Source organism: Atractosteus spatula, chromosome 10, assembly GCF_055471065.1.
Source record: "Atractosteus spatula isolate fAtrSpa1 chromosome 10, fAtrSpa1.hap1, whole genome shotgun sequence".
In the NCBI taxonomy this organism is placed as follows: domain Eukaryota; kingdom Metazoa; phylum Chordata; class Actinopteri; order Semionotiformes; family Lepisosteidae; genus Atractosteus; species Atractosteus spatula.
Genome location: NC_142715.1, coordinates 17,362,151 through 17,379,306, shown reverse-complemented (window position 1 = coordinate 17,379,306; position 17,156 = coordinate 17,362,151). Strand labels below are relative to the sequence as shown.

The window sequence follows — 17,156 nt, the reverse complement described above, 5'->3', positions numbered from 1 at the left end:
AACTCTGGATGGGATCAGGATCATACAAAACCTTTCTTTTGGATTGAGAAGAGCATCATGGTGACACACCTGTCTTTGCTTCTTTCGAGGATTATTGAGTTGCAAACATGGAACATCGGTTCAAATCAAATCTCTCCAATACTGCAGTTGCTTCTTTGAGAGTTTCTTCAACTGAACGTCAATATCGAGCGATATTGACGGTAAAATCTTACGGATTTTGGTTTTCTTTTGATCGAAATTGTATTAAAATTCGAGCCTCTTTCGCAGTTGTATAATACTTTCCCTTGCATCCTCAGATACAAATTCTAAATACCACAAAGTTACAATATATGGAATAGCATTTATTTTATAATACATTTTAAAATTTGCATTTATTTAGAGCTACATTTAGTGCTAGCTAAAGATAACATTGCTAATATTGATGGAGTAGAAATGTAAGATGAATTTATGAGCTTAAAGTCCTAAAACGCCTCCTGTAACAGCTAAGGACTCATAGCAAGATTTTTTTTCAAATCCAAACTTTGCTATTGCATTGCGCATTATGTAAACACGACCAGTTCCGGTTTCTGGTGAGTGCATTTTTTCCAAACTGAAATTAACAAGAACATTTTTCAAGATGCGCCATGTCCCAAAACCGTTCATCAGGACTACTATTAATATCAGGTGAAAGCAGTACAAAACATAAATATAACCTAAATATTAAGAGACTATTGTCTGTCAGCTACTGCTGTAAGCCATGTTCAACCAACGCTAGAAATATTACGCGAATTGTGTAACCACTGAACCCGGACACAGCGTCTCCAGCCAGTGTTGATTTACAGTTCAGAAAACGGCTGTCTTGAGCAGAAACTGATCTTCCTGCTTTAGTTAAGGTTATTGGAATCGGCGGTTACTTTGGGGTATAGTGCTTGTATCTCTCTTCTCTGGCTAAACACTATCTACTGTATAGTATAGAAATAGACAAAAAAGCTAAAATACTTCAGTAAGGCCGAGCAGATAGGAAAGTTTAATAAAATGTTCCGTAAATAAATTTCCCTCGATTTCCGAACTCTCTGATATAATCTCTCTGCTCCTGCCGCTGTCACTAGGAGAGTGACTGCTTTCCGCAGAGCTACAGGTTGATTTCACAATGCCACATTTAATTAAATAAAGGAGAAACCGCAAGGACAACAGATATGTTTTAATAAATCTTCTTCTGGTTTTATATTTCGGTCTTTCACATTTGAATACATACTTTGCATTAAATCTTTCCTCGATTACAGGCTACCCAAACTATCTTTTTAAACCCAAACATATATTTTAAAGTTTACTCTTATTTAAAGCTACATTTAGTGCTAGGTAAAGATAACGTTGCTAATACTGATGTAGTAGAAATGTAAGATGAATTGATAGCTGTATCTGAGCTAAAAAAATTCCTAAACCGCCTCCTGTAACAGGTTGGGACTCAAGCAAGATTCAAATCCAAACGTTGCTATTGCATTGCGCATTATGTAAACACGACCTGTTTCAGCTTTTGGTGAGTGCAATTTTACCAAATTGAAAATAACAAGAATATTTTTCAGGATGCACCATGTCCCTAAATTGTTCATCAAGACTACTATTAATATCAGGTGAAAGCAGTACAAAACATAAATATAACCTAAATATTAAGAGACTATTGTCTGTCCGCTACTGCTGTAAGCCATGTTCAGCCAACGCTAGAAATATTACTGCTCTACACAAAACTGCACAAACCAGACTTAGAAACAGATCACAAGAAAGAAGCTCAAGACGACGAGGATGGGATTCGAACCCACGCGTGCAGAGCACAATGAATTAGCAGTCCATCGCCTTAACCACTCAGCCACCTCGTCGAGAAAGATAGCCCCTTCGGACATGAGTTGGCGCGCTCAAGATCATCTTCATTCTTGATGGTCATTTTCCTCTTCCACCTGCCATTTCACTATTTTGTTTGAGTGATGTCAATCCACCAGGCATGTCCTGTGCTTCAGTGGCGAGTATAGAGGACACCCTGTTGTACACGGAAAGCACATTGATCTCCTTGGATATGAAAAGTGCCAGATAAAAGCCATTTCTCATCCTGTCTCTTAGTATTGGGGCTGCTAGTGCATGAAAAGGAGGCAACTTGCTCGGCGAGCAGGTTCAGTGCATACTGAACGCAGATGTCTCAGAGCGGTGTGTCCAAGCGGCTGTAAGAATAGTGCTCTGCCGGCGCTGTGGTTTAGCTGGTTAAAGCACCTGTTTAATAAAGAGGAAAACCTGGGTTTAAATTCTAGCGTTACCTTTCTTCCTGTCTTGTTTTACAGAACAGATCATTTGGGACACTCACAGAGGGCTTGATTTGGTTTAATGCATGTATTCATTTCCTTTGTGGAACTTTTTTAAATCATATATCTTATGAAAGATGAAATGTGAAATGTTTACCCAAAGAAAACATCATCACCGCAGAAATTTAATTTATCTGCGAAACCTTAACTATTTTGATATTTGCAGTAGTAAACAATTGAGTACCAGAGTCAACATTACCGGGAATTTCCAATAATTACCGACATCGGCAACTTCCAAGCAGATAGTTTTCACCCATGGAAATTTATGTTCTAATGGGTGGCGGGAGAATTCATTTATACTCCCGTTGCATCCTCAGCTAAAGTAATTTAAAATACAACGCAAAATTGTTTGAGAACTTGACAAGCAAAAACGACAGATCGCCGGAGTTGTATTTCAATATTTTCGGATATTTACCTTAATTTGAATATATATGTTAACCTAAGAGCTGTTCAATATAATGTAATTTTGTTGTACTTTTAAAATATTTTAGCTGAGGATGCGAGAGGGGCTATTACACCTTGCCAAACATCTAAAATAACTGTAAAAAAGGCTGGAATTTTAAGAAAACTGGCGATCTAAAGAAAGCTACAATTTGCATTGTACAGTATGCAAAGGAACGAGTAGGTTTATTCCATGCTGAAAAGAGAAGAAAAAAGCACAACATTTCATGCATTGGGCCTTCTTCAAGGGTGGAGAAGTGTTCTTAGCAGACCTGAAGGCTCCACGGCCGAAACTTTGTTTTCTTTTTGTAATAAATATATGACTCGTTCCCTTGCAGCTTACGCATGCTGACGCAGACCCACCTGAATTTGTATGGTTTTATGCTCAATATCCCTCAATATTGAAGGTCAGATCAGGAATTTGAAGAAACTATCAAAGGAGCAACGGCAATAGCAGAGGATGTTGATTTTGAACCAATGTTTGCACATCAATAATCCAGCAGTCTTCGCTTGCCAGACTTCCTCAAGACATTCGGTGTTTTATACAGAAAATCGAAAATACAGCGCAAATGTGCCAAGAGGGGTGGTCCGAGGCAAAGACTGCGGCAGAGGAGGAATAAACTCCGAACGATGACTCTGTCTAGTATCCGGCCCCTGAAAGGAATCATATTCGCTGAACTGCCCGCCAGCGTGTGACTCTTGCATGAATTTCACGACGCCTGTGTACTGGTTTACAATTCCGGAATAACAATGGTCAGACGCTTACAATGAGTGATAGTGTTCTGTATTATTTAGAGAATTAAAAAAAAACAGTTTTAAAACTACAGCTTGAATGAAATAAAAAAAAAAGATTATTTGTTTCTTTGTTGTAACAACTGTGCCAAAGCTATTCAGATATAGTACATCAGAATCGTACCTAAACGTGACTGGACTTTATTGGATTTTAGGAAATATATTTTTGCCCATCTTCGCCTACGATTAGGAATAACTTTCTGTTTTCAGCGTGTTTATTGTTTCTGCCTGTGATCTCGGAAAGAAAGACCCAGTAGCTGTTTATCGAAATATTCCGGGAACTTTCTGTGGTTTAAGAGGAGTGTACGAAGGTAATAAAGGAGGGAGGACACGCGCACTCAGTACGGGGAGCGCAGAGCAATGAGCCGCGCCCGCAGCTCTCTGAGTCTTTTCTTATATAACCTCTAAGCCCGGACACACAGCGTCTCCAGTCAGAAAACAGCTGACTCGAGCAGAAACTGATCTTCCTGCTTTAGTTAAGGTTATTGGAATCGGTGGTTAATATTAATTGTCTCAGCGGTTGCCTCGGTGAATGATGGATCTTCTCCCTTGCAGGGTGACGGCAAACTTCTTCAGAGAGGGAGTCTCCCAGGTACGATTTTCTTCATCAAGAGCCGAGACAACAGAAACAGACTTCAAACTGAAATTAATTACTTCATGAGCGTTTATGACCGTTTTTAAAAAACTGAGAGCAGGCGAAAACGTCATTGGAAATGAGGAAATGTCTACTGACAGTAAACAGAGCTCATGCTCAGCTGCGGAAGCTGTTGCGCGGAAGACCGGGGTACGTTTCTGTGACAGGGCACTGGTTTAATTTTTTTAACAACCAGACTTCACTTAAAACGTGTTTACTGTGTACTACGTTTCGGAGTAGTTATTGCGGTAGAATATGGAGATCATCTCCAGCTCTGAGCTCAACTGCAACAAGAAATCGTGCTGAACAAAGTCAGAGCCCAGCTGAACGTGTGCTCAAGACTCAGGAATATTGTTGTGGTTCTAATTAGCACGAACTGCAGGGGCTTTGAATCAGAAAATTTCGATTTATCTGATCAGTAAATTAAAATGAAGGACACGGTAAAATAGGATTATTACTGTGTCTCTGTCCGGTTTGTATATTACCGAATGCCCCGCACAGTTTAAAAGATACCAGTAAGGACACACAAATACTAATACGATACTTATTGCAAATAGTCCCATAACAAGCACGTCCGGCAGCTGCGGGGTTGAAGGTGAACATGTATCGTATTCTAATGGCTTCTATTTCCATTGATGAAGGAGACAGATTCACGAGGAGATCCTTCACACGATTAGGCGAAGACATCGCTATTTCGGTCTGATGTAGAGGCTACATTTGTGTCAGCAGTACTATAATTGTAAGACTTATACACTTTCAGGGGCTGCATCTGTAGCGCTTCATCTAAGAGGATTTTCTTTACTTTAGCGCACGGTTACATTCACTCACACAACTTATTCTCTGAAGGCCCAATGGCTCAATAACCCTGTTTTCTTCTTGGATCTAGCAATGTACAGTCCCACCCCCTTCAAAAATATAAGAAATATATTCAGTAAACAAATATATTTAATGAACTGTGTAACACAGAGCTGGAAAGGTGAACCCAGGATGGCTGAGCAATTGATAAGTTGGAGTTGTCTTTTTATACGTGAATAATTACAAATGTCTGAATCCGATTCATATTCAAATGTTAAACAAGCGAAAAACGCATCACTATAGACCAGGATGACCAAGTGGTTAAGGCGTCCACGTGGGTTCACCCCCCTCCTGTAATAATTTTGAAGTGACAGAACACTTTGAAGATTTACATTCTATTTAAATATGAATTTACTAAATATCAGTTCTCTTCACTCTGGGATAACTGAACTCTCACTATTGCATACTGAAGGCTTTACATGCATTAGTTCAGGTGGGTAGTTGCGTCAGCATGCATAGTCTGCAAAAGAACAAGTAATAGGTTTATTCCATGCTGAAAAGAGAAGAGAGAAAAGATAATGTTTCAGCTGTGAAGCCTTCTTCAGAAACGTTGTGTTTCTCTCTTCTCTATTCAGCATGGAATAAATCTATTACTTGTGCCTTCAATGCCACCTGTCTGATCAAGAAAGCACAACAGCACCTGTACTGCCTAAGACGGTTGAAGAAGGCTAAGATATGTCCCCAGATCCTTACTAACTTTTACAGATGCACCACAGAAACCACAGTGACAGGTTGCATCACAGTGTGGTATGGCAACTGCAGTATTGCTGACCACAAAGCCCTACAGTGGGTGGTGAAAACTGCCCAGTCCATCACTGGTATTGCCCTCCCATCTATACAGGACATTTATGACAGACGGTGCTTGAGGAAAGCTCTAAGCATCTTCAAAGACCCCACACAGCCCAGCTACAGACTGTATGACCCTCTACCATCTGTAAAACGGTACCAGAGCATTCTGGCTCGGACTACCAGACTCAGAGACAGTTTTTACCCCCGCACTATCAAACTGTTAAACTCCCAGCCTCTCTCACTCTCACCTCACCTCTCACCTATGATCTGAACCTCACAGTGCCTTCTTTCTTACCAAAAACTCAAACACACATTGAAATCTACCTCTACCTTACATGTCAAAAGGTTCACTCCCCATAATTTCTATCCCTTTATTTCATTCTGTTGATGCATGTTTTTGCACATCTGATGTTGTTTTTGCACATTATCTGTTACCTTTTTGTTGTTTTGCACACTGCCTGTTGTCTCTGTCTTTCTTTTGTTATACAATTGTATTGTTGTTGTTTTTTCTTTGTACTACTTATCGTCTGAGAGCATTTTGTTATACCATATAACTGTGTATGAGTATAATGACAATAAACTTGAACTTGAACATGCATTAGCTGTGATACATAATCTAATAAATCTGTATGTTAGAATAAAACTGTTTGTTATGTGTCTCATGGTGATCCTCTTCTAGATCCAAATGAAATGTTTAATATGATCCCTCAAGAAAAAAAAAGGAGTCAATTTCCTCCTGGAATGATTGATACCCCATCAAACATTTTGTAATATCCCCGGAAGTTTATACAGAAGAATCCTGGTTCATGGCTTAATTTCAAGGTTAACAGGACTAAGGAAACGAGCTGGAATCTTGATGTCGAACTGGGTTTTAAATCATCCGGAACATTTCACTACATTCGGCAGTATGTGCCAGAGAGAAGCTCCTGTCATCCCTTTGATAGCTCAGTTGGTAGCGCAGAGGACTGTAGTGAGAACAGTGGGGAATCCTTAGGTTGCTTGTTTGACTCTGGCTTGAAGGAAGGTGCTTTTTATGTACTTTAATCAAAGAGTTAAAATAGCGAATCTTTTTCACTCAGACGTTGATCAAAAGCTCAGTAAACAACAAAGCAGAGGCTCTTGTTCCTAATTCAGTTCCCGTCTGATTTTCTTGTTTTGGCCAAGATCTGATCTTTGAATTCAGGGACTACTCTGTCTTCTTTGTAATTCAAAGTGTATACAAATGTCACGTTTTTTTGTATATATAAAGGTGTTCTCTGTTTTCAAAGGATAGGTACTTAATTGGCTTTATGATCTGGTATTGATTTTGTATTGTTATATTATAAAGTTTGTGCTTTCTGTGTTTTTATCGTATTGTGAACTTATTTTTTAAACAAATGCTTACAAAGGCAAACACGGCACACATCTGTTTATACCAGTGGTGAATTGTACATTTGTATTAAGTACAATCTACTGTGCACTTCTGGGAGTATAACAGGTTCGATATAAAGTGGCAAAAATATAAAAGGGGAAAATACCCCAGACTGCGTGTAAAGCCCTTGCTGTGGCTGTTGTTTTATTGTTAGATAGAAATGGTGTACTGTGCACGAAATGTTGCAGAAACACAATCCTTATTTCTTCATTCCCATGAATTAACTCTGTAGTAAAGGAAACACAGGAGCGGGAATCTGCGGCCATTCTTCGATTGTGGTGGATTGCTTGTGTGCAGAGAGTTTCTGCACGTCCCTAAGTCGGTTCCACAGTCATGCTTTGGCTTTTATCTGGCACTTTTTATGTCCAAGGAGCTCAATGTGCTTGACATCTCCCAAAGGGTGACAGACCTCTGGGTTATTTGCGAAACTGCTTTATTCCCCATTCTTTCTACACTTGTTGATAAGTAAACGAGAAATCCTGTAAGAGAAAAAAAAGTATTTTAGTTAATCGCGGAAACTAGCACCAGCAAATGCTGTGTTAAAAAGAAATGATTTAAAATGATTCGTGATCTAATTTACTGGAACAAATGCTTTTTTTCTATCGGCATTGTAATGTCTTCTGAATGTGTGCGTAGATACTGTTACTGGTCTCAGCATACGAATATAAAACGTCTTCTTTCTATTATTCTTTATTTATTTGTGAAAAGACGATAAAGTTCTTAACAAATTCCATATATTATATTTTCGCAATCCGTTTAGGCTTTAACAGACAACTGTGCGCTTTCACAGAAAGAGTAACAAGAAGAGACCTTTCCATGTTACTTGCAGACCTTGATAAAGGTGAATGAAAAAGGGATGGGGTTCGGACCCATGATCTTTGGTTTACAAGCCCGACGCTTTGCCTCTTGGACACCGTTCCTTCAGAGGGAAGGTGCTAGCCTACTATACTATGTTGAATCAACGCTAGTAATATTGCCTATTTTGCACACACCTAACTATATATTTATTTTGTATTACTCTACGTATTTTAATTTTTCGTCTATTCTGGTTTTGCTTGTCTTGGGTTGGACTGCTATAACACCTCAATTTCCCGTACATATCAATACAGTTTTATCTATTTCGAGCGCTTTACTGCAATTTTTTTTTGATTGATCAACATTTTCCATGTACTGCACTTCACATTGAATTTGTTGAACATGAGACGTGCTAGATAATTTCTCAACCTTTCGCTTAGTGTCCGGGCTGCTATGCGTGTAAAGGAGGCGAATTGAAAATGAAACATGTAATCGACTTAAAGTGTTCACAAAGGCGTCAGTTAGCTCTCCATTATTGTCAGTTTGGTGGATTTTTTAAACGAAAATACAAACTGCAAAGTTTCGGACACATGAAGAGAAATCCGTGTGCTGATTGACTCATAAATATCGTTACAAATTACAAATTTGTAGTGTAAATCTGCTGGGCTGATTTACTGTCTGACCACCTGAGCACTATTTTTTCATGTTCTTCCCTTGTAGTTTCCTTGCTCTTTTACTGTCCCTTTCTCCCACGCGGAGACGGAAATCATTCCGAAACCGTTTCACCCTGTGTTTGTGCAACGTCAGTGTGTGAAGGGAAAGTAAATTATGTAGCGCAATCGGTCAGTGTGTGGTACTTATACAGCAGTGCACGGCAGAGTCATGTCGAGGTTGTGAGTTCGAGCCTCACCTGGAGCAGTGTCTTTAGCTACTGAAATCAAGTGATGAGTTAAGGTGCTCTTCGGTATTTGCAGGTCTAAATTAACATGAAAAAAACAAGGCTCCACTGCCGAAACGTTGTCAGCATGGAATAAACCTTTACTCGTTCCTTTGCATGCATGCTGACACAGCTACTTACTTACATTACTATCAGCTGTGGACCTCCAACTGATCTTCTTAGACGAGAGGAGCACGATGGAGTATCAAAAACTTGAAAAAGCTCTCGCAGTTAGATTCTGTGTTTTTTTTACGTGTCTGACCACCTGAGCACTATTTTTTCATGTTCTTCCCTTGTAGTTTCCTTGCTCTGTTACTGTCCCTTCCCCCCCCAGGCGGAGACGGAAAACATGCCGAAACCCTGTTTCACCCTGTGTTTGTGCAATGTCAGTCTGCGCAGGTCTTTAGCTACTGAAAGCAACTGTCCAGTTTAGATGCTGCTACGTATAGGTCATCCTAAACACCTTATCTAGTGGGATTGTAGTCTGTTAGGTATTTGCTGGAGTTCCGGTCTAAATTAACATCAAAGGAACAGGTACAGGTTTATTCCACATCACACCCGAAGAAGGGTCCACGTCGTGTTTCCTTCTCTTTTTAGCATAGAATAAACCTATACTTTTTCCTTTGCAGCTGACGCAGCTACCTACTTAATTTCCAATCAGTAGTGGACCACCTGCTGATCTGTACACAGATAGATGAGAGATATCTTCTTAGACGAGAGATCTACTGGGACTAAGGGAGCACGATGGGGTACCGAAGACTTGAAAAAGCTCTCGCATTAGATTCTGTGTTTTTGTTGTTCCCCAGATTTGTTTTAAATGTTCTTTTTGTTTTGAAGTTGTTCCGTTAAGTAATTTTTTAAAATTTTATTTTCTGTAGTAGTTAGACTAGGTTCCCGGAAGACTTCTGGCTTTGTGGTTGTTGTGTTTTCGGGGTACAAGTATTTTTTTTCTGTTGATAGGACCCCACGCATTACTGTAGGACTAGTTAACTTAAGTTCTTACATTGTACCTGAAATTACAACATAAACTACTCATCTGTTTTTCTTTTTTTTTTGATAAAGGCACAAATTATGTTTTTTTTTTCTTGCGGCTGATTGGCAATGACCCTACAACAGGTCATTGCAACGAACGTGGCTGCTGAAATTTGTCAGCAGCTCTGTACTAAACCTGTTCTCAATTGCAACAAACCTAAAATAACATCTGCTGCCCATTAGATGTTACTGATGTAGGAGACTAACTTAAACCACCTATTCACAGGTTTTTAGTAGCTCAGTAGTGGAACAGGTGATCGCATTTGAACTGTCGAATGAAACTCCTGAGAGGCACTTTTGCCTGTGGCTCTTTAATTGTGTTAGGAAGAGTGACATGTCTACACAGTGTAATTTTTAATGGTCGAAGACAATCAGATGCGAGGAGAATTCAGAACACGAGCCTCTGCTTTATCGTTTACTGAGCTTTCGATGAACGTCTAAGGGTTATCTTCTGTATCATCTTTTCTTCTACATTCATAGGTTTAAGGCTAAAGACAAAAAAATCGTTTTTATTTTCTTGCCAGCTGGTAGTAATTCTGCACTGACATTGAAGATTAGTATTTTATCTATCGCAACTAGTGTGCAGTTTTTGAAAAACAAGTTGTTCCAGAAATGAACACTTACATTAAACGTAAGGCAGACGCCTGCTGCTGTCCATAATGATAAACTCTACACGACGAGAAAGAAAGGCACTGGCAGGATTTGAATTCAGGTTCACCAGTTTACTAGACAGGTACTTTAACCAGCTAAGCTGTGGCCATGGTGGAGGCCTGCCCTTTTACAGCCACTTGGACACACCACTCTGAGACACCTGCGTTCTGTTTGCGCCGAGCCTGCTCGCTCAGCAAGTGACGAGAATGGCTTTTATCTGGTAATTTCATGTCCGAGGAACTCAATATGCTTTTTATGTTCAACAGGATGTCCACTACAGCCGGCAATGAAGCGCATCACAGGCTCTGTGGCTTGACATCTTCCAAGGAAAATGTTGAAATCATAAGTGGAAGATAAAAATTGTCCTTGAGTAGAGCAGAGTGGTTTCTCCCTATGTTTGCATTAGTTTCCTTCAGGTGGTCTAGTTTCTTGCCAGCAGCCATATCACTCTGCAACTCACAACTAACAACCCACTGAAACTAAATAAGTGTGAGCCTGACCAGTACCTGGATGGGAGACCTCCTGGGAAAAACTGGTTGCTGCTAGAAGAGGTGTTAGTGGGGCCAGCAGGTGGTGCTAATACCCCAGTATAGTGATGGGGACACTATACAGTAAACTGGCTCTGCCCTTCAGGTAAGATGTAAAACTGAGGTTCTGACTCCTTTTGGCCATTAAAAATGCCGGGATGTCTTTCAAAAAGAGTAGAAGCCAAAGTAGAGGATATTACTGAGGACTAACTGTCCCTCTGTTCTACATAGATGTGTTAAATTTCCCATTGGCCTTTACCAATCATGGCCTCCTAATAATCCCCATCTATGATTTGGCTTCACTACTCACTACACATTACTCATTACTCACTGAGAGCTGGTGTGTGGTGAGCATTCTTGTGCACTATGGCTGTGGTCCCATCTTCCAGGTGGGGTTCCACATTGGTGGTGGTGGAGGGGAGTCCCCATTACCTGTAAAGTGCTTTAAATGGAGTGTCCAGAAAAGTGCTATATAAGTACAAGCAATTATTAATTATATTTTTATTACCACAGTCCAAAAACATTCTGATATTATTTTAGCAAGTTAGTTTAAAAAGGCCTGACCCTTTATGATCATGAGTTTTACAATGTCAGTCATTCCTGTTTATAGTTTTAACTTTCCTGTGTTCCAGTTATTTAAATCCAGATGCTTTTGTAACTCTCTTTAGCTATACATTTTCTGTAGGTTTAGGATTAGTGATGCTATACAGTGTCTTCTTGCAGGACCCTTGATTTCTCTTGATTTGTAGGGAAATTTAAATAACATTTAGGTTGTATCATGTTGTGTCTAGCTTTGTGTACAGTGTTTTTTTTACATTTGTGTCGATCTCCTGATACTTATGATTTGAAACAAACAAGTAACTTTCTTCTTTCTTATGATTTAATCATTGCGAGTGACCAAGGGCTCCTTAATTTTTAATGATACCTTTAACGTCATACATTAGAAATGAGCATAACAAAACCAAAGATTATTGCAAAGCAAAACTTTAATAAAACGTGTCAAAAATATTCCCATCAAAAGTGGTACATTCAGAACTGTACATCAATCAACAATTTTATTTCCTATATCTGGAACATCAAAAGGTATTAAAAGAAAGGCTGAGCAGAAATGGAATGTTCAAGTCTCAATTTTGCAAAACACAAGCTGCAGGACAGTGTGGAAACAGTGGAGTGAAGTGGACTCAGACAGTCACAGACAGTCTCGGTGCTCAGAACTGTTGTTAGACTGTGTGACTCTGTTGGTGAAGCTCTTCTGTGTCTAGACCTACAGGAGGAGCTTCTCCCAGACAGCCCTGTCAGTCTCACAGCACCCATCCTCTCCCTGAGACTCGTCCCCAACATCATCGTAGTCAGTCCTGTCAGGGGCAGGGGCTCCTTCTTCAGAGGGCAGTGTGGGCAGGACCCTGTCCACTCCAGGGCCAGCGTGGGGGACACCTGACAGAGAGACACAGACTCATATTTTTACAAATGACTCAGTTATTAACATAATACTGATACAAATAAGTATTATGAAAATGGTGAATATCAGAAATGACTGAGTAGATAAATTAATAATTAAATCATAAAGTCATAATCATAAGCCCCCAACTTGTAAAGATTTTGCCAAATATATTCCCAATAGTGAAATATTTGTTATTAACAACACAACACACACATAATTACACACAACATAAACATACAGCACACAATTACAAATTTGCTAACAAGGTGTTTTAGACACCTACATCCTAACCATCCAGAAAATCCTCAAACTGCTACCAAGTATTCAGCTTTTACAGAACACCTACATAAAAGAAAGAGATAAATCAAACCTTCTAAACCAAAGACATTACAACATACAGTTAAATCTCTCTCTTTGTGAACTCAACTGTTACAAAATGAATGGGAGCCTATCTCCCTGTTCTAAAGATGCTCCCACTAGCCAGGAGAGGCACCTTTTAACCAAGGGATTCTCTAAACAAGAAATTAAAGTTTCTAAAAACAACAGAAGGGCAAGCTCTCTTTATGAGGGTCAAAGACTAAACTCCAATTTGGTCTTTCCAGTTGATCTGGACAAGTAGTAGAAGCAAGAAATAGCTCTGTCATTCCTGGACGGTTGATTGACAATCATTTACCCAGAACTTAACTAAACTTTATGGTTGCTTTGATCACTGAATCTCACACCTCAACATCTCAGCAAACATCTCCTTGCTTTGCAGCACCTAGTCATGTACTGGAATTGGAATTGGAATTGGAATTGATGACATTACCCAGGTGTACCTAGATTTTTTAAAACACTTACATAGTCACAATAATAATAATTGCTTACATTTATATAGCGCTTTTCTGGACACTCCACAGGCAATGGGGACTCCCCTCCACCACCACCAATGTGCAGCTGGATGATGCAACGGCAGCCATAGTGCACCAGAACACTCACCACACATCAGCAATCAGTGGGGAGGAGAGCAGAGTAATTAAGCCAAATTATAGAGGGGGATTGTTAGGAGGCCATGATTGATAAAGGCCAATGGGAAATTTGACCAGGACGCCAGGGTACACCCCTACTCTTTTCGAGAAACACCCTGGGATTTTTAATGACCACAGCGAGTCAGGACCTCGGTTTTTACATCTCATCCCAAGGACGGCGCCTGTTTACAGTATAGTGTCCCCGTCACTACACTGGGGCATTAGGACCCACATGGACCACAGGGTTAGCGCCTCCTGCTAGCCCCACTAATGCCTCTTCCAGCAGCAACCTTAGTTTTTCCCAGGAGGTCTCCCATTCAGGTACTGACCAAGCTCACACCTGCTTAGCTTCAGTGGGTTGCCAATTGTGAGTGCAGTGCAGTGAATGGGGATTTTAATTTTCTGTAACAATCAGAAATTATAGCAGTATATTTTGAGAGTACTTGTAGACTTCTAGGAACTAATCAAACATAATAATCTATAGTTTCACACATGTATTCTAACCAAACAATATACAATTTATTGATATAATTATAATTTGCATAACACAAAATAAGCATAATAGAACATATCTGAGAAGTAATCTGCTTTGATATCAATGGCTATTAGTGGACTAACAGTTATAGTATACAGAATAGATGTTACAATATTGTAGTCAAAAGTGTTTAATAGGATTTTTTAAAATTAAATTGTATCTTTTTGGAAGACTTGATGATTCAGTGTAGAATTCACTTATACTTATGAAGTATCAATGCTCTTAAACCACAGTGAGGAAGACCTAGTAATTTCTGAGCCTAGTAATTCTCTCTGCAGTCAGAGAACAGAATTCCTGGTCTTGGGGAATCTAAAGCTTTGCTCTGTCTAGACCTTACTCCCTCATCATTGATCAGCTGCTGATCAATTTAAATCATCTGATTGGCTGGGTGTGTCAGTAGGTGGGTTTCAATGACACTCTGATCTTTGTGATCTAACTTTGTACAATTCAGGTCTCTCCGCCTTTATTGGCTGTTATTGATCCTTGTAGGACATGACAGAGTGAAGCCACTGCTACTGCAAAATGCCTGATTCCCCCCTGTCTTGGATGAGAGTGCAACAGAGATGGATTACTGGAGGTTATCTTCCCATCCCTGAACTACCTCACCCACACTGAGCCCCCTGGCTGTAGCCCCCTTTACCTGAAGTAGGGTAACCCTCACTGTCCCCCACATCACTGTATCCAGAGGGTGTCTTATCAGGGAGGAGTCTTCCTGTAAACAGAAGAGCAGGTCAGTAATGTCTCTGTCATTCTGACACAAACTGGCCTCTTCATTTCCAGTTAGTGTTTATTTGCAGATATGAAATTAGGTTGAGACTAATTTCTAATGACAAAGGCTACTGTGGGCTGGTACAGGGGGTACTGATGAATCTTATTTATAATAACTCACCTGACACAGTGTCTGGACTCTGGGGCACAGTGATGGCATCATCATAGTACTCTGGACCCTCTTCTTTCACAGAGGACATCAGCTCTCCTGAAGCACACAGAGCAATGTGTCACTGTCACTCATCAGAACACTGACTCATCTAAAGAGCAGGACTGCTGGACCTCGTCAGAACACACTGATTAACTAAACATCAAGTTACGACTAAAACACCAGAGTCTTAAGTACAGGAGATCAGGGACCCTGATTTCCTCTCCTATTCATGTCTGTCATACATTTAAAACTAATCCTAGGTTTTGAATTAAGATGTTGAGGGACAACAGGGCAGTGACGTACGGATGTATTTGGACAGAGAGCAGTGATGTGAGCCCTATAATCCAAATGTGCCATGCACTGCACAGAATCAGACTCTCTGGGATTGGTGCAGTGTTTCTCTATGGGACTGGACTGAAATAACTCACCTGACAAGGCATCTGGGCTCTGAGGTACAGTTACAGCATCATCATAGTACTCTGGGGCCTCTTCCGTCACAGGGGACATCAGCTGTCCTGAACCACAAAGAGTACAGATTCAGTGACGCATATCAGAGCACTGATTTATCTAGAGCACATGACTGCTGGAGCTCCTCAGAACACACTGATTAACTGAACATCACATTGGAACTAAAACTCCAGACAAGTACAGGAGATCAGGGAACCTGATTTCTAGTCCTATTCACTTCAGTAAGAAATTTAAAACAATTCTTAAAATTTAAAATAAGATGTTGAAGGACAACAGGGCAGAGAAAGGTTGGTTGTATTTGGACAGAGAGTGATTTGAACACTATGTGCAACTGAAGAGGAGCTGGACACTGGCAGCACAGTGACACAGACTGAGTGTGCAGGGCAGAGATCACAGAGAGAGAGAGTCAGAGAGTCAGATTCATGTGACTGGTGCAGAATAACACAGACTACGTATTCAGAAGCTGAGATCAAAGACATAGTAGAGAGAGTCAGACTCACTGAGATTGGTGCAGAGTTTCCCCATGTGACTAGACTGAAGTAACTGACCTGACAAGGCATCTGGGCTCTGAGCTACAGTTACAGCATCATCATAGTACTCTGGGATCTCTTCTTTCAGAGAGGTTATCGAGTCTCCTGAACCACAGAGAGAGACAGAGAATTTACACTTCCGGACTCAGACTTAGTTTGACCATAGAGCTGCAAAGTTATTGTAAAGTGTGATTTTAAATGTTTTATGGTGTATAGTTAAGCCAGAACTCTAGGGTCGCTGATTTATCTGATCTGAAAGGCAGTTTTTACAGCATGCTGTTCCCCAGTCTCCTTTTCTATCAAAACCAATGAAAGCAGCACCCTGTTTACCACCCCAGTATTGACCAGCTATAGTTTTGCTCAGCATCTGTGATCTGCCGAGATAAGGCTAGTGTGAGGCAACATTGAAGAGTTGGCTTTATAAGGTATCAAACACATGTGGTTCTATTTGTATAATTCAGGATTTTCTACTTAAGTTCTCTAAATGTCAGCCTGGTTTGGGATGAGAGAGAGTACTGGACTGAAGACACCCCCACTCCCACACTGAGCCCCCTGACTCCATCTTCCCTCACCTGGTACTGGGTCTCCCTCACTGTCCTCCACATCGTCATATCCAGAGGGCATCTCATCAGAGAGGAATCTCCCTGTGAACAGGAGGACAGATCAATACCTGCAGTCGGACAGCAGCCTCAGTGTCCTCTACTGGAAGAGAAGCCAGGGTGTGAGTTTGTGTTTATAAGGCAGATCCAGATTCGTGCTGTGTTGATTTTCGTCACTTAGTTTGACACCAGTTGAGAAAAAACCCTACAGGTTTAAAACTAAAAAATACTCTTTTTGTCAGAAACCAGTTGAGTGAGATTTTCTACAAGTGTAATCCTCAGATCTTCCTCCGAGGGTGGAGACTAATCACACCTGAAGACTCTCTCCACTCACCTCTCCTGGGGGCGCTGTAGGTTCCCTCTCTGGCCAGTTTGTACTCTATTTCCTCGTAGACGGCATCATGATAAGGGGTGAGTGCTCCCTTAGATAGGGCTGTGTGAGGAAACAGACACTCAGGGTTAACAT

The 17,156-nt window shown here is 40.5% G+C and overlaps 1 protein-coding gene and 1 non-coding gene across 2 annotated transcripts in view; one reads left to right on the top strand and one right to left on the bottom strand.

Annotated features, from left to right (window-relative positions):
- Window positions 1–17,156, top strand: part of LOC148825555 (antigen WC1.1-like) — a 219,990-nt gene that overhangs the window by 75,342 nt on the left and 127,492 nt on the right. The window lies entirely within an intron of this gene.
- On the bottom strand, window positions 1,772–1,853 carry trnas-gcu (transfer RNA serine (anticodon GCU)). The gene has a single exon. It is a non-coding gene; the product is annotated as a tRNA-Ser (tRNA).